Source organism: Marmota monax, unplaced genomic scaffold (assembly GCF_021218885.2).
Source record: "Marmota monax isolate L192 unplaced genomic scaffold, Marmota_monax_Labrador192_F-V1.1 WCK01_AAM20220418_F8-fsc00031, whole genome shotgun sequence".
Taxonomy (NCBI): Eukaryota; Metazoa; Chordata; class Mammalia; order Rodentia; family Sciuridae; genus Marmota; species Marmota monax.
In genome coordinates, this window is record NW_026695197.1 from 14,873,541 (window position 1) to 14,897,007 (window position 23,467).

At 37.3% G+C, this 23,467-nt stretch overlaps 1 long non-coding RNA gene across 1 annotated transcript in view; it reads right to left on the reverse strand.

Moving 5' to 3' along the window:
* LOC124081977 (uncharacterized) overlaps nucleotides 1–19,637 on the reverse strand; it is a 78,382-nt gene extending 58,745 nt beyond the window's left edge. Inside the window, exons 1-3 of the long non-coding RNA XR_006848202.2 lie at nucleotides 19,453–19,637; nucleotides 16,945–17,033; nucleotides 11,584–11,648 (exon numbers count right to left, since the gene is read on the reverse strand). This is a non-coding gene — a long non-coding RNA (uncharacterized LOC124081977). The remainder of the gene's footprint in view (nucleotides 1–11,583; nucleotides 11,649–16,944; nucleotides 17,034–19,452) is intronic.
* Between the last annotated feature and the right edge of the window lie 3,830 nt (nucleotides 19,638–23,467).

The window sequence follows — 23,467 nt, forward strand, 5'->3', positions numbered from 1 at the left end:
AGGATCTGGACATCTTTTATATCAGTGGACCAGATCTTAGCCTCAACAGCAAACACTTTCACAAGTTTTCATAGAATGACAAGAAGCAAATAACAATTGCCAAGTAACCAAGTTGCAACACCACTTCCTTAAGCAGTGCTGCCATAAGCATGGCTCAGTTCTCACTTTCAAGCCCTAGACTATTCTAGACATATGCCCTCCCTACTAAAAATGTGGGAATAAACTGTGAAAGATGTGCTCTCCGTGTTCCTTAAGGTAGTCAGTCTCATCCAGAGATTGGCAGGTGCTTGGGACTTTTCTAGAATCTTCTCTCTCATTTGTTGTTCTTTTTTCCTCACCAGAGAATGAATGATGGAAAGTGCTATAGGAACATAGAGAGTTAAGTCTCGAAGATCTCTCTTGAGACCCTAGAAAGATCTGAACATTTCCAAATTGCTTTTGAAAAATATGCTACCACACTAACTCCATTCTAATAATGTCTCTGTGACCCAATAGTCCTGGCAACCTGAGCCATGGTACCCTGCAAAGCATATCCTTTCACGAGTGAATGACCAAAGCAATGTTTCCTAAAAATTTATGAGTCATCAACCTTATGGAAGAAACCATTCTGAGTATTCACCAAAACATTTCATTTTCCTTCTGGACACCAGGAAAACTGCATTTCTCAACTTTTGTTTTAATCTACAACAAAAGGCTATGGGATGAGTTCTGACTAATGCAATGTTGGCAGATGTGATATAAACACTTGTGGGTCCTACAGAATTAGCCACATTCCATATTTTATTATGAGTTGGCTGGATGCAGAGTATTAAATGGAAAACTCCAAAGAGGTCATGAAGAACTAAAGAAAAGAAACTCAGTCATCACTTACTCATGTTCAGCTGAACATGTTCTTCTAACCACTCCAACTGAACTGAGTTGGTTATGAGTGAGAAAAAAAATCTTTAAGGTATTTGGACTTGTTTGTTATAGCAACTGGAAAGGCTAATACAATTTTTTTGAAAATATGAAAGATGCGTTTCCTCTTAACAGAACAATGCAAGTATGTCTCTAGATATAAAAACTGCTGGGCAGAATTCATGAGCCTATCCATGGACCTCATGACAATTTTGTTGGGATGAATCCTGAAACCAGTGTCAATATAAGGTCCTACCTATCCCTAGTAGCATTTTTAATTTCTTCTAAAATAATGCTCTTCATTTTTAATAACTATGTTAGGCATGACTGATTTGGTACTTGCCCTCACAGTGTACCCTAAATAATTTGAAATTCATGTTACGCATTGTATATGATTCTCTGAAGGAAAATGGACAGATGAGTGAAACAGAACAGACAATAGTCGTACCTGTCCCTGGAGTCCAATAATGCAGAAATTTTCTCCTTCCCACAGGGAAAAACTGACTGAGCTATTGGTATTGTGTTGACTTACCAGGACTGAGTATGACTATGCTCTGTGGAGCTTAACTAATCCTACTTTATATTTCAAATATACCAATAAAACAACATCTTCAGTATGGTTCCTCTATCTGTCCTTCTTTTCATATTCCTAGAACTGGGTAGATTTTACAAAGTTGTCCCTATTATTAAGAAGCAACTTGTAAATGACCACACTCTAATATTGATGCAGGCTATAGCAACATTCTCCCCTAACTCTATTCTCCCCACCCTCTCTTTCACACAACTTGTATTATAATCAATGTCTGTGTTACCATTTCCCTGGTTTCCCTAGCTCCCCCAAGTTAATAATAATGATACCTGGTATTAAAAGCAGTGTTAGTGTCAATAGTATAAATTTGCCTACGTTTTAAAAAAAAAATTTTAAGGATGTGGTTTGGAAAAATTTTTTCAATGGAGAGCTTTATCCAAATGATTTGCATAAATAAGTGTGTGTTCACCATAGATCTCCTTGTTTATTAATTATTTAATTATTACTGGCAATCCCAGAGTCTTTCTTACCCAGAAAATGCAACATGCCACTACTGATAATTATAACTAAATTGTGATGGCTAGAAGGCCAGGTTTTTCCAGAGCTCTTCTCCTTCAAATAGTTCTTGGAACCACTAGAGAGAGGCTCAAATACATCAAGAATCAGCCAGCCCTATCCAGATCCGCCACAGCCTTGTGATTCCATTAGCTTCCCAGAATGGACTCTCCAAGCTAGCCTAGGCCCTAGTGTCTGATATTGCCATGAGACATAAGAATGTGTCTGACCTACTGGATCCAGAATAGAACTGCTGCACCTTTGAGCCAAAAACTCATGTAGCAATTCCTCTGACATAAGATCATCCTCTACACTATAGAGCTTCTGTAGATGAAGGCTGGGAAGGAGTAGTTCCAAAAGCAAGAGTCATGAACATAAAACTGTAGTGACTTTTGGTGATACAATGTTCAACTCAAATACATACAATATTAATCAGATTTCCATTACTATGACAAACATCTGAGAAAATCAACTTACAAAGAGAAAAGGTTTTTGTTCAGTGAGTTTTAAAGGTTCCAATCCATGGTCAACAGGCTCTGTTGCTTTTGGCTTATGATGAAGTAGTACACTTTGACAGGAGCATATAGCATGGCAAAACTGTTCACCTTATGGCCAGAAAGAAAAATAGAGGAATAAGAAGGGTCTGGGGTCCCACAGTCCTTCTAACAGGCAACCACCCATGACCTAAAGATATTCCACTAGGCACTACCTTTAAAAAGGTTTTACCACCTCCAAATAGCATCAAGCTGGGTGACTAAACCTTTAACACATGGGCCTTTGGGGGACATTCAAGATCTAAGTGATAGCACATGCCTTGTCACCTTATCCCAAAGGAGTTGAATCAGACCAAATCTCAGCTTCCGCTGCCAAAATATGTTCAGAACTTCCGTTCCCTGGGACTTTTTCATGGGAGATACCTCAGCCCCTGTGTCCATGTGTTTGTGCAAATGAATGCATAAGAGTGTGGTGTCACTTAACTCTGTCCTCATTACATTGATAGCACCTAAGCCCCAGTGTGGGTGCACTCAGGTAACCTGTTCAAGACCCCTTTGTTTTCTTAACCAGTAACAAACCAGAAACACAAACTGGTAATATAATTATGAGATTTTCTTTAAGCTTTCTATGAAAATTAATTTTACTTTTAGTCATCCTTCATATTTTTATTCTCAAGAAAAATAATACAAAGTAATTTGTGTCTGTGCCTGCATTTAAGAAGGCCATTTGGCCCCATATGCTAACGAAAAAATCATTATCCAAGTGTAAAACAAAGTCAGAAAGGAAAATTATTATGTATTCTTCTGTCTTGATAAATAGAAAATTACTGTAAGCTCCATAATTATGGTATTCTAAACACCAACACATTGCTTTGTCCATATAAATGACCAATGTTTGAACCAATACTATTGATAATATCAGTTTTATTTTTCATTGTTTAGAGAAAAGATTTGAACCTAATATGAAAATAAAAATGACAAGGCAATTTTTGTTGTTGTTTCTACTTCTGGGCATAGAACTCAGGACCTCTCACATTAGGCAAGCACTCTACCAATAAGTCACATCCCCAGCCCTTTTTTTAATGTTTAATTTTTGAGACAGGATCACACTAAATTGCTGAGGCTGGCCTCAAACTTGCAAATCTCCTGCCTCAGCCTGCCAAATAGCTGGGATTATAGACATGTGCTACCTCACTCCGGGACAATGCAGTTTGAATTTTATCTATCTCCTGCTAACCACTAAAGATATAGACTATCAAAAGGTCAGATTATTTGGAGTACCAAAAATATAACTTTTGAGTTTTAATAATCTCATTTTCATTCATAGATAAACAACAGTTGGATTAATGATATTGTATTATTTAATGGTCTACTAGTGGTATAGAATACATTATGAGATATCTTAAAGACTTTTGGATAATATTTAAAGAATTTGAATGACAATGTAGAAATTTGTATATGCCTTAGGTTTTCCATACGTGTTCAATATGTAAGTTGTATTGAAACAGTGGTATAAATTTTATTATTATAGCATTTCATTTCAAAGCACGGTCCAGTCCATTGTCTCAACTGATTTCCCAAAATCACCATCAGTAAGTAAAACAAAATTAATGCCTAGTTTAAGATAATGGAAGAAAATTATAGACAAAAGTCATGAGTCTTGCTGAAGTCAACATAAACAGAAAATTGGTTTCTACAATTCAGTTGCGTAAAATGATGAAGTCTTTATACCTCTCATCTTCTCTAGGTTAAATAAGTCAACAAACTGGCTCAAGTTTCCTGAGTACCTTTGGGAAGTTTGTCATTATCCCTAAGCTTCAATTACCTCATGTACAAAACAGGAACCTTTCTCCTAAACTTATTAAGATTTTATGAAGATTTGCATGAGAACAGGTATATAAAATTACCAGACTCTGTGTAAGTGCTCAATAAATATTTATTCTTTTCCTCTCCCCTTTGAATTTCAAGAAAGCCATAGCCACACTGTCCTAATCTCCTTAAACATGAATCTCTGAAAAACATTGTTAGTATCCATCAGGAAGAGATGAAATTGAGTAATAATATTGGGTAGGAAATTCAGTTTAGTTGGGTTGTCTGCTGGTACTTCTGACACTTCTCTGAACTCTGTCCAGCCAACCACATGGGAAAATTTGCTTCTTCTGCAGATTCCTCCAGAAGCCTGTCCTGAAACATTCACATCCACCCACCTCGTCATGACATACATCAATCTAATTGGCTCTATTCCAAAGACTAGTATAGAAAGGGAATTCTTTGCAGGGTTGGTGGGGCACATGCCTGTAATCCCTGCAGCTTGGCAGGCTAAAACAGGAAAATCACGAGTTCAAAGCCAGCCTCAGCAACAGTAAGGCACTAAGGAACTCAGTGAGACCCTGTCTCTAAATAAAATACAAAATAGGGATGGGGATGTGGCTCAGTGGTTGAATGCCACTGAGTTAAATCCCTGGTACCCAAAAATTTAAAAATAAGAAATAAATTTTAAAAAAGAAAGAAAGGGAATCTTTTGGTTTAAAGCTGACCCCACACAGCTCCAAAACATTATCATTATCTTGGCTCTCTAATTCCCAACTTTGGGAGTTTTCTGGAGAATTCTCTGTGCTGTACTGTTGAATGAGGCTAAAGGATCAGCAAAGATGTAGACAGTTACTGGTTAGAAACATGAGGCATGGGTCAGTGCCTTAATCAGCTTTAATATTGACTTGATAAAGCCTTTTTTTCATTATTCTGAGCCTCCTATTCTTCATGTAAAAGACAATGAGGGTAAAAACTTAGTAGGTCAACCTTTCCCATCCTGTGCACATATGATTCAAAGAAGCCTTGCAATTCTTGGTCCAAGGGTGCTGAAGAACAACGTCATACAAAACCCAACAAAAGAGCAAAAATGATGTAGAAAACTTAATGTGATAAAAGGATTAATAACATCTATCACTTCTCAAGGTGTGAACCAGGTGCTAAATGAAATGTCAACCTGCCAACAGGAGCATTGGGAAAAGCCCTCAGGGAGATGGGAACACTTTGGAGGAAGAGTAGGGATAAGGTTGTAGGACAGGAAGAGGGAGACAAGCAAACCTTCAAAGAAAGCTGACAGCTGCCTGAGAAGACAGAATCAGGCAAGGGGACAAAGGCCCCTTCTGTGGGAAATGTGCCTTGGCAACAAGTATAAAAGGGTTTTGATAGCTCCTCCCTCCTCTCAACCATCTTGCCATTCATTGCCAAATTATTTACCCTCATTCACACATGTCTCTGAGAATTTTATCAAACTCTTCACAAATGAGGTATGACTTAATGGAATCTTAGAAACTGAGTAGAAACTCAAAGGGTGGAGGCTGTTACACTTCAAGCAGAAGGAGGAAGAGTGAGCCTTTGCTTCCAGGAATGAGCATCTCTTTCTCTGCAGATGTGCTAGGAGAATTTCACGCATCACCTGTGATCCTCACATCAACACCAGGAGGTATTTTTTGTCTCCAACTTCTAGATGAGCAAAAAAGAGACTCAGATAAACAGAATAATTTGCCTTTGGTTACTCAGCTCTTAATTGAACCTCTTAAGTTTAAAACCTACACTAAGTTCATTACACAATGGCTCCTTTCCCACTGTACCTAGCAATACACACGAAGTCACAGAGTTGCAGAAGAATAAAGTTGATTTGGAAAGCATTGCCTGTGCTTTCTCTGAATGAACAGGGGGAAACGTGTGCTTGTGGGACCCGGCACACAGTTGGAGATGTGGGTCAAAGACATGTTGAGGTCAGACTGGAAATGATCTTGGGAGTGTTAATGCAATTCATGAATTATAGGAGACCAATGGAATTCAAACATTTGATACCTAACAAATCCAGTGGTTTGTATCATATAGCCTTTGGGCACTGAATTAAAAAAAAAAAAAAATATATATATATATATATATATATATATATATATATATATATATTGCATATGTGTATATATATATATATATATATATTGCATATGTGTATATATATATATTTCCATTTTAATTGACATAGAGTAATTATACATATTTATGCAGTACAGTATGAAAGTGCAACACATGTATGTAAAGTGTAGGAACGTTCAAAATCTCTTTTACTAGCATTTTGGAATGTCCAATTAATTGTTGTCAGCCATAGTTATCCTACCCAGCTACAGAATATTAGAAGTTCTTCCTCCTGTACAATTATACCTCTGTACCCATTAACCATCCTCTCTCCATCCCAAACTCTCCTGCACCCTTCCCAGAGTAACCACTGCTCTACTCTGTCCTATGAGATCAATTTTCTAGCTCCTGCCTCTAAGTTGACATTGCCGCTCATCTCATTAGACGTTTGTATAACATTATTGGAATCATCTTTCTTCCTGAGCAATATCATCTAGAACACAATCGGGTCTTCCCAGGTACCTGTTATTTAGATCCAGCCATTTTGGAACCTGTTATCACAATATTAGGTCCAGAGGTCTAAATTTCAGCTCATTCTCCAAGTCTGAAAGTGTAAAGAATGTAGTTACAGATGCCTTGCGTATCTTATCCATTAGACTCCAGTCAAGAGAAGATTCCCATTAAATAAATGTTCCTTAGAGGGGACCCGGTCAGGAAGATCCTATACCCAGTGCCATTTGGAAAGTCCTTCCTTCACCATCAGAATCTAGGACTTATATTTCTTTCATATTCTTTGAATCACATTTCTGCTTTCTAAACCTACACCAGCCTGGTGTAGGTTCCTTTTTTTTCCCATTGTGCTTGTACGAAAAAATCAGAAGCTCATGTGTAAAAAAATAAAATAACAATAACAATAATAATAATTATGGGACCAGCTCCACATGACAGCAGCAATAACAGCTTTCAAAATCCTTTGAGTGTAAAAGTCTTATTTGTTTTATGAGCCGACACATGGAGCTAGTCTTAAAAATAAAAAACATGAAAGGTTTCTTGCAGCTCAGATTTCATAAGAAAAAAATTGCATCTTTAATTAAGATTTATGGGCCTCAGTAGAGCCCAGCAAAAGGAGAGAAATGGCTCAGAAGTGTAAAAACTAACAGTTAAAAATGGGGAAATATGATTAAATGTCTTTAATTCCTCCTGACTCTTTTGCAGGGCTTCCAGTGGCCCCAGGCAAAAACAGGCACTTATTGTCTTTGAAACAGCATTATTCTTGGCATAAAATGTTTATAAATCAAGATGAAACTTGTGAGGAATAATAATATCGACCTTACTTGAAAGGCTTCTCTTGCTAGAAACAATATTTAGTTTAATGAAAAAAGATTTCTTAAGACAAAAAAATATGCATATAACTTGATACATAAGGAAAGAGGCGTATAAATGGACATTTTGCCTGGCCTTGCTTCAGAGCGTTCCAGTTTTCATAGCATCAGTCGCTTGATCTCACTGGGTCTTCTTAAGAACTTTCAGAGGCAATTAGCATGGAAACGACCAACTCTACTTTGAAAATGAAGATTTTTTTTTCAAGATGTTGGGCTTATTCAATGTCTGGAAATCGAGATAAATAGAAGTGTGACTCTAAATCCAGGGCTCACCCCACAGTGTCCTAGTAGTGCTTCTTGACGTTGGTGCCTGTCACTTCTACATCATGGATGCAGTTTTATTAGTACTTCTTAATTTTACAGAATAATAGGTTTCATTGTGGGATATGCATATATGCAAATAACATTTTCATCATCTCAGGTACATGTTTCTGAAGTTTCATGCGTCACATTTTTCAAGAGCATACTGAAGAAACCCTAATGCTATATACTTCAGTGCTCTAAATATTCAAACAGAACAATAATGATACCTCGTGCATTGACATTAAAAATTATGAATAAAATACTTTTAATTCCATACAAAAAAATGCAACTCATCAAGATGCAGCATAAGTTTCTCCTCAATAAATAAGAACAAATTATTCCCTAAAATACCTGTAGTACCATTACCCTTACCACTACGTAGACAATTAATTATCCCATTCAAAATTCTACCTACATATATATATATATATATATATATGTATATATATAATATGTATGTAATACATATTATATAGATAGAGGTATATAGAGAGATATAGATATACACTTACATATTCCAAATTATATCTATATCTATATCTATATCTATATATATATATATATATATATATTTACATGTAGGTACGTAAATATATATATATATATGTATATATGTATATATATCTCTATATATGTATGTGTGTGTATATATATATATATATGTATATATATATATATATATATATATCTGTATATATGTATTGGTATATATATATATAGCTGTAGGTATATATACATATATAAATATAGCTATATATAGGTGTGTATATACACACACACACACTTTAGGGAAGACACTGTGTTGTCATCTGTTATGACTCTGGCTAAAGTTGGGAATGCCATCAGTATTTGGTGAGCCAGTTCAGTAGGACTTGCTTTAATTTTTTAATTGTTTCCTTAATGCTTCAAAGAGTATCCTCTTGATCTTGTACTTCAATATTAATACACAATCTGTTTCTGTCATGATCATATACCTTTAAATATTCATCACTGTTGAGAAGTCCTAATTCATGTTCTCAAATGATTCCAATCTGATTCTCTCTTTGCCACCCACATGACCAAACTGTCCCTTCCAATGGGAAAATTTCTATGAGTGTCCATGTTCAGCACTGGGATTTTAATAGATTTTGGCCACAAAACTCACAAATCTGGTAATCACTCTTCCAATAGCTTCAGCTTTTCAGAAAGATAAAGAAACCCAAAAAGAGTAGGCCTTCCAAAGAGCATTTGATATAATCATTATGTATAAAGGCACTCTTTATTTTCTCACCACTCTCTTGATGAACCACTTCTGACTTTAGTAATTTTCTTCCGAAATCTTTTTATCTTAAATCAACGTTTCTACTCCTGAGATTATTTCAAAACACAAACCCCAAAGATCCACCTACTTGAGGGACTTTGCTACCATATGTCTACCCAATACTGCAAACCTATTATGTCTAAAATTAAACTCATGATTTTATCCCCTAAATTGACTTCCTTGAGTTCTCAGTATTTGCTCAATTCTTTCTTCCTTCACCAGGAGTACTTATATTTTTATCAGCATCCCTGCCCCTGTTCAATGATCTGATTGAATCCCCTCTCCTCAATGCACACCCTTGATCCTTTTTAGCTAAACAATGGTCTCAGCCTCTTTAAAACATCTAAACCCTTTTGTAATTCTGATCATCACCCAGTATCTAAACTGATGATCTGTGTGATGTCAAAAGCAACTCCATTTGTGTACAATGAATCGAAGAGCATTCTGTTATCAATTATAACTGATTAGAACAAATTTTAAAAAGAAACACCTTATCAGAAATATCTACTTGAAAATGGGGTTTCAAAGGAGTGGACTCCAAAGTTAGTTTGGCAAGATGACCTGTGAGATGCTCGAGGAAATCATTAGAATTTCTATTTAAGGTTATCTTCAAATTAAAAAGTTGACTTATGGTCATTTAATTGCATGTGCTGAACACTGTGCGAAAAGGTCTCTTGCCCGCTCCAAGGTTCAATGCTCGGGAATCCTCAAGAAAGAGTAGGAATTTTTAAAAGCAAAAGGATGGGAAGTGGAAGCCTCATTTTCCTTTTGCTTTACAAGTAAAGCTACATAGGCTGCAGCTCATTTGTGCCTTATTACGGGTATTTGTGGGTAATGTTGTCTAGTATTGACTACATTACCTCCACAATAAGGCAAACTAGCTTAAAATCTTCCTGCAAAATAACCATGAGTTGAAGTTTACAGTACTAATGCAGACACAAATGGATAACAAGAAAATAGAGCTGAAATAGTATATAGTATAAACTCTTCACTGGGAACATTATGAGGTGAGAACAGCGAATTATTTAATTAGACCTATTTGCAGTATAAATTTTTAATCTCACCTTAGTGTATATAGAGTCTTTGGATAGCTCTTGATAGCTATGAAGCCATTGTATTTCAGGAGATGTTTTATAATATTCTGTATTTTACCTTGCACCATCTGGATATTATATTTTGTGCATGTTCAGAACGCTTATAATCTATATGTGTATTTATAATTTATACATAAATCATTATGCATATTACAGGTGTTTTTGGATTTTGTTTTCTTTTTGCAATAGGGATGCACAATGACTCACTTCAGAGACACTGTCCTGGAGATCTGATTTCCCCCACTGTGGGCCTCTGGGAGAGCTCCTTGGTAGGGAGGTGTTGGTGTTGATGGCAATGCTAAATCCCCATGTACCACAGAGACACGGGTGTACCAGTACGTCTCAGACACAAATACGCAATGAAAAAGGCTAGAGCATTTTAACAGTACAACACATTCAGTTCACATCCACATTTTCCTCCATGAGATCCCAGAGCATCATGAGCAGAAAGCATTAGGAAGCCCTAGAACCAGAACTTCTCTGCGATGATTGGTCCTGTCTTTGTGTGTGTGTGTGTCACAAATCCAGGACTCTGCCATCACCACTTCCTTAGCTCTGACAAATTTTCTCCTTGGGATGCTTCATATCCTTCCCTTTCGGGCTTTGCTTAGGGCCACCCTAGACCTTGATTTTAATAACTATAAACTCAAAGGAAAGTGGTAAGACTCCTCACTCTTTTCTTCCAAGAGTCTTAGCTACTTCTCAGAAACAGACATTATTATTACTACGTGTATATATGTGACTGCATGACCAATGTGATTCTGCAACCTGTATACTCAGAAAAATGAGAAATTATATCCCATATGATTCACATGTAAGATATGTCAAGATCATTGTACTGTCATGTGTAACTAAGTAAACAAATTTAAAAAAAAAGAAATTACAAAGAAGATGCCACCACATGGTGATATTGAAGACACAAATAAAAATGGGACATTTTGAAGAACCCAGACTCTTACCCACTCTTCCAATCTCTGGTGAGCCCCAAACACTGAGTGTGGGACAACTTTGTGGCTATTCTCATTTTCTTGATGATAAGCTCCATAGATAACAAGGGAAAACAGCCTAGTGTGGAGGTTTAGGACACAAGCTCGGGGACCAACAACCTGGGTCAATGTCACAGTGTGCCACTGACCTGCTGTGTTGACCTTGGACAGAGGACAAAGTTTTTCTGGCTTCACATTCTTCCATTCTTCCTCTCTGAAATGAACAAAACAAAACAATAAAAACACAGCACTGAGAACTCAATAAGAATACTTACAAGATATTTTGAAGAGCTCTCCTTAATATAAAAACATATAATAATTGTTAGGATGAAGAATTATTGATATCTATTTTCTTGTTTTTAGAAAACCATGTATTATTCTCCATATTTATTTGCTGAATGAACAAATTAAAAATACTTGAAAGAATGGATGGATGGATGGATGAGTTTCTAACTCATATCTGTTTTCCCCAGGGCTTCACCATATTGCAAAAGGTTTGGATTTTATTTTGTCTAATTTTGCTTGTTTGTTTTTTTTTTTTGCTTCTCAATAAATATAGAATGAACACAATAACAACATCAAAAAATCTGCAAAGTAGTCAAAGTAGAGAATCTCTTTTGTTTTTATTTATTTGTTTATTTATTTATTTATTTTAGTTGACTTTGGATCTCTATGACATTAACCAGGAATATTGACAATAGATAATAAGAATCTGAAAAATAACGTATTCCCTTCTTTCCCATGCAAAATTTTAGATATTCTTGTGGCCTGTCTTCCCACTGGAGTTACCTATACTGCTCCAACAGTATAGGTACTCCTTCAGAGTACTGCCAGGAAGGACTCTAGAAGTGAACTTTTATATCTGTGCAGGAAGATTGCCAGCATCCCTATATGAGGAACCTTCTTCAGTGCCCCAATTGCATGCCCTCAATCTAAAAAGACACAATAATCAGGAAATACATGAGAGTACTAAGCTGAGAGTAGCTGAAAAGGTAAAGATATTGTGAAGTACAAGAATGCTAATACACCAGAAGAAACTGCTAAGGGAGGATGTGACCAAGTATTCAAGGTCATAATATGCTGCTGGAAAATTGATTGTTTTCTTCCTTAAAAATGTACTCATTCCACAGGATCTGAGAGCACAGAGTGAAGGTAGGAAAGACATTTTTCAAATACTCAGAGGAAAAATATGGTGTTCATAAATGGTCTCTGAAAAGCATGTCTAAAGCCTAGAGAGTACATTCAAATATATGTATAGACAGAACCCTTCATCAGGTGTTACATCACTAATAATACATGACAATAATTTGGTCAAGTACTCAGGTCTCCTATAGTACCCCATCATGGTGGCACCAATAACATAATCTGATTTTGTATGGATTTGTTCTCCTAAGTGCCCATACTTCTGGTAGAACCAACTTGCTTCTACCTTTGGGTAGGAAAAGATGGTACCAGTGATCCTGCTGCCTAGTTAGCCAAGAAAATGAATTTGTGATGCAGTTGTTTCCACATGTCTGGTCTTCTCCTAAAGCAATCTGGACATGGAAACCTCAGAAATAGTGTCTCATTCAGGATGGGTCAATAGTGCTATCCTAACAGACACCTCAAAATTCTAACTTTTGAGAGCAATGAATGTTCATTTCTGTTCCAAACTACATACCCATCTTAGGTGGGCAGAGGGCTCAGTTCCTTTGCAAGCTCACATCAGGCCCCAGGTTGATAGAACAGCCACTACCTGGATGTTGACAGTCCTGGCAGCACTGAGAAAGAGTATTCTTGTGGGACTCATTGGTAATTAAATGCTCTGGCCTGGAAGTGGCATACAACAATTCTTTTCACAACTCATTAACTAAAATTAGTCACATGTCCCCACCCAACCATGAGGGGACAGTAAATTTAATCTTCTCCTCTGTCTCAAAGGTGGAGAGACAGAAATAGTTGTGAACATCAAAGGACTTCCTCATCCAGAGAAAATGAACAAATGTCCTGTTATGGACTTGAACTTAGCTCCAAGTGCAGAGGGTGGGGAAGAATATAACTGATCTTTGCCCTCAATGAGGTAGCAATCATTTGGAAGAAATAGAACATCCAGGAAAACAACAAAAGTGAACTTCGAGTGAAGGCCATTTAAAATCAGAAGGAATATGAAGATTCAAATTCTAGAATACCAAAATAACACATAATTTCCCCTTTAATATGCTACGAACTATAAATGAAATTTCAAATTACACCCTTCAGATCATTATTGGTCCCATACTTCTAATGCATTCCATTCTTAAATGTAGTCCAATTACTCTTTTCTAAAAATCATTATGTTATTGAATCTCTTTCTTTTCACTTCTAATACAATTAGCAAAATGACTTTCATGCAGAGATTATTTTACACATGCACGAACACACAGCACACAATCATCTATACATCTAATAAGAACTAATGAATAAGCAAAGACTGTCTGAAAAACAATGCCTGAGAGTGAGATGATCTCACTCCCAGACCAGGTATTCATGCAAGATTCAGGTTGGGGCTTCTGCCTCTTTTCTCAGTTTTGACTGTCTGATTATCAGGATCACTTCAAGTAAATCCAAGATAACTCAGTTTAAAAACACTGAAGTATAAGATAAATGTAGAAAAGAGAGTGCATTGATGTCAACTACTACCTATGTACTGTGTTCCTTGGGAAAGCAAGTTTTGCTCATTGTTTTGTCAACTATAAATTGGGTGGTAAAACTGTATTGGATCATATATACAGCCCCTCCCAGAGACTGTATTTCATTTTAGCAACACAAAGACATTAGAGAAGTCATTAGGGGGTCAATAAAAAAAAGTGGCAAGACACACAATCATAGAGCTTACAAATAGTACACAGCCTTTTTATCTTTATTTCTAAAACACACAGTATTCAGATCTCCTTGAATTCTTTCTCAGTTTAATTCTTTCAAGGAGAAGACCTACAATGATTAACTCTATTTTCCACTTTGAAATGAAAAGAGGAGTGTTTATACCCAGAAGATAATACAGCTATAAAATTTGTTTTTGTTTTTAAATATTTGAATAAAGGACACACTGCTAATCAGAGCTATGCTATATGTTGTGAAGAACAGGGAAAAAAAATGTCTTATGAGTCCAGAATACTCAAATGGACAGAAACCTTACATGCACAAAATCAATTCATAATTTAAAGAATAGACCAAGAAAATCAAGAGTGAGACTTTCTATGCTAAAAAAAAAAACATACACACACAAAACAAAAAAACTCAGAAAATGTTTAGGAGAGAAACAGCCAGAGTGACTTCTAAGGTACCCAGGAAAACATCAAGGAACAGATGAGGCATGATCTGGAATCATGAAACATGAATTGCATGTGGACAGAAGAAGGAGTTAAGGAGTGGAAGAGGGTGAGAGGGCAATACTTGGTGAGTGAGCCACATCAGCAAATATGTTCAGTTCAGAACAAGTGGAGGGGCTCCTTCCTAGCAGCATGGATAGAGCAGCTCATGGAATTTCCCAGAGAACAACTAGAAAAGCCTATAATATATTAAAACCATATACTTAAAGCCATCCAAAAATTGCTGGGGGGGCAGTGATGTTTAGATGAATCAAGATTTCAGTGAGTGAGAACTGAGCGATGAGCTAATGACTGGAAGTCTCTCTTTCCTGAAGAGTGCTGGATGATTTGACTAACAGGAGAAGAGGAGGAGGAACATCCAGGCCAGAACTTTCCTGATTGGAAGACCACTCCTGGGACTAGGTAGCTGACATCACTGGGAGACTCACAGGACTGAAGATGCCACAGTGGAAACTTGAAATAATCCAAGTCCACATATGATTTCTCCCTCAAGATACTTGCCAAATTCTAAAACTAAAGGACAATCGGGAGCCCTGAAAAACAGAACAGAGCTTTTGATAATATGGTAGTCCTAAAGATGGAAAATTGATGTTCAGGAGCCACGTCTCAATTGAAACTGCTTCAAGTTCACACCTGAGAAGAAAGATCTGAGGTAGTTTGGGTCTTTCAAAAACTGCAACCCAGGTGCCATAGAATGATTAGCCACTATTGAATCTGCTGATAGAGGAAAAGGTGACTCTCAAGAAGGAAAGTGACATCATTTGGTTATTAACAAATTTTATCCACAATATTAACTAGTCAATTAAAATTATTGAGCATGCTAAAGATAATAGATCCATACAATTGGAAACAAAGAGAAAAATAAACAAACAATTAACTTGCAATTAATCTAGATAATGCCTTTGGGAAGACTAAACATTTTGAAGCTAAAGTGATACAAATATTATAAAATAGTCAACAATATGGACAAAAATTTTAAAAATAGAAATGTAACCAGAACTCATTTTTTTTAAAAAAAGGAATCAATAGAAATTTCAGAACTGAAAAATAGATTTCCTGAATAAGTACCCAAGAGTCAATTAAAATACCAGTGTAAAAGCACTGAATTAGATAGATAAAAAAGATACAGAAAGCAAGAAGAATAGAAAACATGGAGAAGTGCATATGAAACATATAAGCATATTTTTTAAAAAATATATAATTATTAGAGCCTGAGAAGAGCTTTTAGTGAAGAAGAAGTTATAGTGAGAAGAGCAAGAATGAGGAGATGGGCAAAACAATATTTGAAGGAATTATCAATTGTGCTTCTACAGACAAGCAGCAAGCAAATAAAAATATTTTAAATATAATTTAAAATTCCCAGCAGCATCTAAAACATTAAATGTATAGCAATAAATCTAACAAAACCTATGCAAGACACAAACATTAGAAACAATGATGTATTACTGAGAGAAACATAAGCAAAACTAAATAAATTAAAGCACAAACCATGACCTTGGGTTGGCATACTCAATATTGTAAAGATATTATGTCAAAATTAACTACAGGTTCAAGTTAATCCCAATAAAATAGATGTGTGTGTGTGTGTGTGTGTGTATATATATATATATATATATATATATATATATATATATATATATATATATATATAAATTGAAAAGCTTATTCTAATATTTAAATACTTAAATGTTCATGCAAAGGGCTAAAAATACCTCAAGTAATCTTAGAGAAGTAAAAATCCTGTTTTGGGTCTTCAGTTGAAGAATTTATACTGTCAGATAGCAAAAACAATTCTAAGTTAGAGTACTTAAGAAAGTGTTCCATGGGCAAAAGGGTAGAAAAACCAAAGTGGGTAGTATAGAATACAGAACCCAGAAACTGATCTATGCCTGTCACCCCGTCTCACGTTACAACAATATAACATTATAGTACCTTGGGAAAGAGATGGGGTTTTCAATAAATGGTGCTTATGTACAAAACTTTATTATAAGTAAAAAATCAATCCTAGATGGACTACAGATCTAAATGTTAAAGGAAAACCAATAATTGTTTCAGAAGAAATACAAAAAGCACTAGAAATACTAATAAATTCAGTTAATTTAAGAACTTTGTTTATGAAAAGAAGCCATTAGGAGTTAAAAGGAGCCAGGCATGATGACATACTCTGTATCCAGCATTCAGGAGGCTAAGGCAGGAGGATCCCTTCATACCAAGAGTTCAAGAGTAGACTCAGCAACATAGAAAGTCCCCACCTAAAAAGAGAGAGAGAAGTAAAAGCACAGAGAAGTGAGAGTGAGAGGATATTTCATATTACTAGAATATAAAACAACCACAAAAAAAGACTCATCCCTTGCATATACAAAGAACTCCTTTGCACCAATAGGAAAAACAGCAGAAAAATTAACAAAACATTTATAGGGAAATTTCACAAGATCCAAATGGCAAATTAACATATGAAAAGTGCTCAACCATTAGATACCACATTATAATGAAAGTAAGATAAAAATTGAGAATAAGATAAAATACAGCAACACACAAAGGCTACAATGATTAAATACCAATAATAATACTACTTGTAGGTGGATGATGGCTAGAGCACCCAGAGTCCATCAATAAAAGTTTGAATTATCAACAGCCACCACTAAATCTAAGTAAAACTTCTACCCTGGTATTTTAACTCCAAAACATACACTCAATGGAAATATGAATAGTATGTTTACAAAAAGACATGTACAATAATGGTCATTGCAGCACTATTCAAAATAGTGCAAAATTATAAATGGCAAAGTCTATCAACAGAAGAATGAGTCCACATAATATGATGTAAACTCTTCCAAAGACAAACTTCACAGCAATGAAAGGGATTAAACTAAAACTACACACCACAGTGAACGAATCGTACCACCCTGCCAAAGAACAGTAGGTGTTGCTGTATAAATACAGATAAAACTTTATAAATATAAGATGAAACACAGCAATTCTATATGCACAGTATTCAAAAGGAGACAAAAATCAATCTGTAGTGTTAAAAATCAAGGTCATGGTCCTGTCCGGCTGTGACAAGGGCCCTGTGTAGGAAGCCTCTCCTACCCTAGTACTGTTCCTCTCCTTGTTCTGCAGGGTGGAGACAAAGTGCATAGTCACTTTGTGACTTGGATACTTTTCTGTATATATGATATATTTCAATAAATTTTTACTTTAAAAACAGAATAAATATGGGTGTGGTGAGGAAATGCATGAAGGGTAAATTTAAAGAATTGTTTTCTCATCTTTCTAAATGATGAGTTCTATTTTAACACAAGACATTATTATAACTATACAGCTTCTGGAACACATGCTTACCTAAAAAAAAAAAAGCCAAATATTTGTAGATATACAAGTCAAGTGGGTTTTTTTTTCCCCAATGCCAATTGAAAAAATGCAACATTCTTAGTATTCATGTGTTTATCTACCATGTCACATACATCCCCAGGGTTCTGTCTTCCAGCTCCAAACGTCAACCATCATTGTGTTATGTATTATTGACAGAAAAGCTTCTTTCAACAAACTTCTCTGTGTCAGGAATAAATGTAGTAGAAATACTTTTTGCTTGTTTGTTGGATGTCATATGTATTTCAACTAGGGACCTTGTGTCTCACCAATGTTCTATGTCACATACAGCTAAACCATTGTAACTAATGATATTGCCATGTATGTTCCTACTGATATTGCAGTCCTAACAAAATGATTGTACTTTGTAGAGTGCCAGGGTAATTATTATTTTAAGTTTATCTTTTCACTAGAACGGATGTCTAAAAATGATTGAAGACTTTAAGGTGTTAGTAGAGTTCAGAGCAGATCACACCTTGAACATCAATCAGTAGTGGTGGTCAATAATTACACAAACAATGCATGCCCAACTTCTGGGGGCATTTTGCTCTATCGCTTGGCAAACCCTGCCTCTCCTATCCCAATATCCCTTCACAGTTCTATAATCTTTTGTGTTATCAAGAAGAAAGATAATCTATCAGTGCCTTTGATTTAGCAGTAATACCAATGAAATGAATTGAGCTACAATGAACTAATGCTCCAGTCAAGAAAGGGCTGAACTTTTTTAAAGAGGTCTAAGTATTCTTGGCTCATGGGAACTGATACTTTATATTCTGGGTCAAAGAAGTTTCTTGCATGGAAGACAAATAGGGTTTAAGTATTGCCCTCTTCTTCTAACCTCTTTTAAAATCTAAATAGCCCTTAAAGGAATAACGCACTCAATTCTGAATACTTAATGTAGGCTCGATTATCAGATTACTTTCTTCTTGAAGGAAGGACAGCCTACGACCACAAAGTCATGAAAATGATAGATGAGGCACTTACAAAGGGAAAAGAAATTAAAAAGTGGAGGGGTAAGTTCGAAATACCAACATGGTCTCCTTCAAAATTACCCCAGGGACAAAAAGAAAAGAAAAACAAAAACATGCAGATTGCTGTTGTCTGCTTGTGGCTGCCCCTTAAATACAAGGTCCCTCCCCATGCGGCATTGGGGTTGACATGGAAACTATATAATAAAAGACACTGAATCCCTTTCTAAGCCAAACACTAACTGTAAAGCCCAAGGAGTTCAGAAAAGATGAGAAAGGGAGAAACTTCAGTTTCCGTGGAAGCCAGGGTTTAGAGCAGCCTAAGTCAGTTTACCCCACATTTGGCAAGCGATCCAAACGTTGTATCCAATCCTGCAGATTAATCTCAACTTTCAGCACGTCTGTAAACAGATTCAGGAGTCGCCAGCTGCCTTGATTCCATTGGCCAAGAGAAGTTCATGAAGTCCCATGTGCCGCTCTGTCCTTCGCTTCAGTTTTGCCCTTGTGCTAGGAGGTAGAACAGACAATGCCCAAAGGACACTATTGAACAGGTGACCAAATGGGCAGGTTCTTCCTTCCTGCATGAGGGGAAATTTGTAGCAAAGTAAATGTTCTATTAAAATGCAAGTACAAAGGGGAATAGCAACTCATTACCTGCCCTTAACACTATTTATTTATTGATTTGATTTTTTGTTTTGTTTTGTTTTTGGAGTTGGGGATCAAACCCCAAGGCCTTATACATGCTAGGCATAGCACTCTACCACTGAGACACATCCCCAACCCCAAACAGATGTTTTACATGGGATAAATTTAAAAGGCGCCAGGAACACAGGATTAAGCATTCAGTTTTTTAATCTTTGGTGTTTTAAGTGAACTTGAATTAGTCAGCTTGAACCTTGGGCTAACTGCTGCACTTGGTACTAAGCTACATGCTCAGGTAAAAATTAACAGGTAGAAGGGGACAGGAACTGAGTTTGAAAATCATCTTTAAAGATCAGAACTCTGGGAAGCAAAGCCAAAGCTGTCTCAATACTCCAGTGTTTGGGAGGAAAAACAAACAAAAAAAAAATCTGTGAAAGGAAATTGTAAACAATTCTGATAACTGGCCCTTTAAAACAGATAGAGAGGCTTCCTTCTGGTAACAGAACTCAGGCCCTGGGGGAACCCTGCCCTCTGGGGAAACTTATTAAGAGAATTGTTTTAGAAGATCTTCAGACCTAATTCCCATGCCTTTCTCTTTGTAAGTTTAGATCTGCTTCTGGCCTTTGCTCTCCCAGAAATGCCAACAGTCCCTGGAATTGGTGTTTCCCATGGTGCTAACCAGGGTCTAGGCCTTGACTGAGTTCTCTCCTTGATTTTTTTCTGTGTAGACTAACTTTGGTATTTTGCTCCAGTTCTGTTTTCCAAGATTTGTCACCTCCTAATTTTGGCTTTGTGAGTCCCATCCCCTGAGAAGACTTTGCTTCTCGGAGCTCAGGTGGGGTGCGGTAGGGATCACATCACCTTTGCTTGCTTCCATGTACACACCTCCAAGAATCTAGGGACTTATCTGGGGAGCTGGTAAGCTGGAGAAGCTGTGCCTACTCATAGCAGCACCAGAATGCCAAAGTAAGAGGAACAAGTTCTACCATCTTCAGGATAAACCAAAAGGGCTAAAGTAGAAGACACCCTGATGTAGGATCAGAGCTCTAGTATCATCCACCACAGCTACAGGCAGCAGCTATAGACCCTGGGAAGTCCCTCCTATCACACATTCCAGGAAGCTGATTAGCATTTGAAGGTGACCTACAAGATTTAACCTCCCAGTTGAAACATAATATCAACTGACATTTCCCTCCCTTTATTTACATGTAAGGCAGAAAGAAGACAGCTCCAAGTTTCAGCCTGAGTATCTCAGGGTAACCCTATCCCTCCAGGTGGAGCTGCCGGCTCACCCTACTGCAGCTGTCCACTAGCCAGCTGCTTGGAGCACTGCTTCATTTGGGGTTTGGAAATATTTTTCAGGTTTGGGATAATTTGGGGAGGGGAGGGTAAGGATCAATTGCAGTTAGAGGAAAGGGGTCAGCACATAGTTTGGGACCTCAGGTTCACCTCCAGATCCTTTGAACTGACTTTGGCAATAGTTCTTCCTCTTGCTCCAGGAAGGAAGGGAGAGAGTTTTCCCACAGGGAGGCTCAGAAGGAGAGTAAAGAAAGGGAAACTGTAAGGTTCCCACCAGCCCTCAGCTTCCCTCTGCAAAGTCTGAAGAAATGATGCTATTGCCCAGAACTTCAGGGACCAACCAGGTCCCCATCTACCCAGTGGTCTGAAATGGGCAAAATAACTTTCCTCATCAGTCCAACCTGAGTAATGTTAGAAATCTGCACATAGATACTTTCATGAAATGCATGGAAAAAGAAAATCACAAAGACATATTTGTTAACAAAACAAAGACATATTTTACTAATTACTCTGAAAACCAGGTATTATGACCTGAATGTTTGTGTCCCCTGCAAAATTCCTATGAAACTGATGGCATTAAGATGGCCCTGGGGCCTTTGGAGTTGCAGAAGTCTCGAAGGCTCTACCCTCGTGAATGGAATTCATGCCCTTGTAAGAGAAATCTGAGAGAGCTTGTTCACCATCTTCACCTTGTAAGGACAAAGCAAGAAGGTGCCATCTTTGAAGCAGAGAGAGCCCTCAGCAGACACTGAACCTGCTGGCACCTTGACCTTGGACTTCACAGCCCCCCTAGTTGTAAACAATAAAGTTCTATGGTTTACAAATTAGCCAGTCTAAAGTATTTTTGCTATAGCACCCTGAATGGACTAAAACACCATTCATAAGTGTGAGTATTTCTATGTCTAACCTATATCTGGGTGGGCTGTTGAATTGCCCCAAGTTCTGTAGACAAACTATCCAAAGCAGCATTTGGTTGGCACTGACCCAAACTGTGATGGGATTCAAAACCTCAACTGCTGGTATCATTGGTTCAAATGTAAACATCTCACAATCTCCTCTGGCTGTGGGCAGGCTGGACTTGAAATCTCAAGTCTTCTGGAAAATAAATGTGTTGTCTGTTCCACAGAGGGCTCTCTTTGGTTTGGAGCATCTCAAATTATCTCTTAGGTTGCCATTAACAAACTTCTAGTCTCTTTGATTTCCACATTTTCAATCATTCTTCTAAAGTAATTTTCTCTCTCTGGGGGCTTGTTGGGAACACATTCCTTTGCTGGTCACTTGGCTTCCTCACACAGTGTCCCAAGCTTTCATGCAGATCATGGGTCATTGATGGTCATCCCTAAAGCCCCAAGGGTCTCTATAAATGAGGAGATGCTGCCAAGTTCTTAATGTTTTGAAGCAGTATCACTACTCACTCTCCTCTGGCACTCACTGAGAGACAGTCCTCATATCTAGGCACCAATAATTGCAGAATGAGCTCTCTGAAGGTTATATGGAGTATTGTGGCCACCCTAATGGATGCTTTGCTTTGAGACCCTATGGGACAGCTGTATGTTGGGAGAGCATAGCAAGGATGATGATTAATCAGGTGTTGTATTAATCAAGGTTTAATCATGGAAGTAGAACCGTCATGACTATCATGGAATATGGAATTTATTATCAGAATTAAACCTTATGTGGTTGAGGGACTCACTTTGGAGATAAAAGTTCGAAATGGGTATTAGATGGATGAGAGAAAAATCATCTCCCAGCCATAATGTAAATGAATGAATCGGAGCTTGCAGGGAAGACTTCACAGAAGAGATGGGTCTTAAGTTGAGTGTCAGGAATTGATTAGGCTAAGAATAAACGGAAGGGAGTGCTTAGAGTTGCTTCTATTGGACCTCAACCCTGCCTATGTATTAGAATCATCTGGGGAGAGTTTTAGACTTCCTCCTGCTCAGGCTTCATCCCAAGTCAACTAAATCCAATCTTTAGGGATAGGCCTGAGCACTGGCAGTTTTCAATGATCCCCAGGTCATTCCAATCTGCAGGCAGTGTTGAAAATAACCACTAAGATAGGAAGAGCAAGATGAGCAAGGCTCTCATTATTTTAATATGTTATAATAACACTTAGCACCTGCGAGGTCTTTTCATGCTCTTGGCATTTCACATGAAACATGTATTAATTACTTACCAAAAGAAAATCCTGAAGGCCTTTCCTTGGCCCCAACCTTAAGTATGAACACCTGGGGGCTCTATTGCTGCCTCTGTTGGCAGACACTCACACCTGTGCCTCCTGGCCCACCCACGTAGCAGGAGGAATGGCAGTGTGCTCCAGTGAGCTCCCACAGCACCCTGCTCATGCACCCGTTGTAGGTGCTCTTAGAGGTAAAAGGTCACGGATCTCTTTCCCTTCAGTTTTTCCC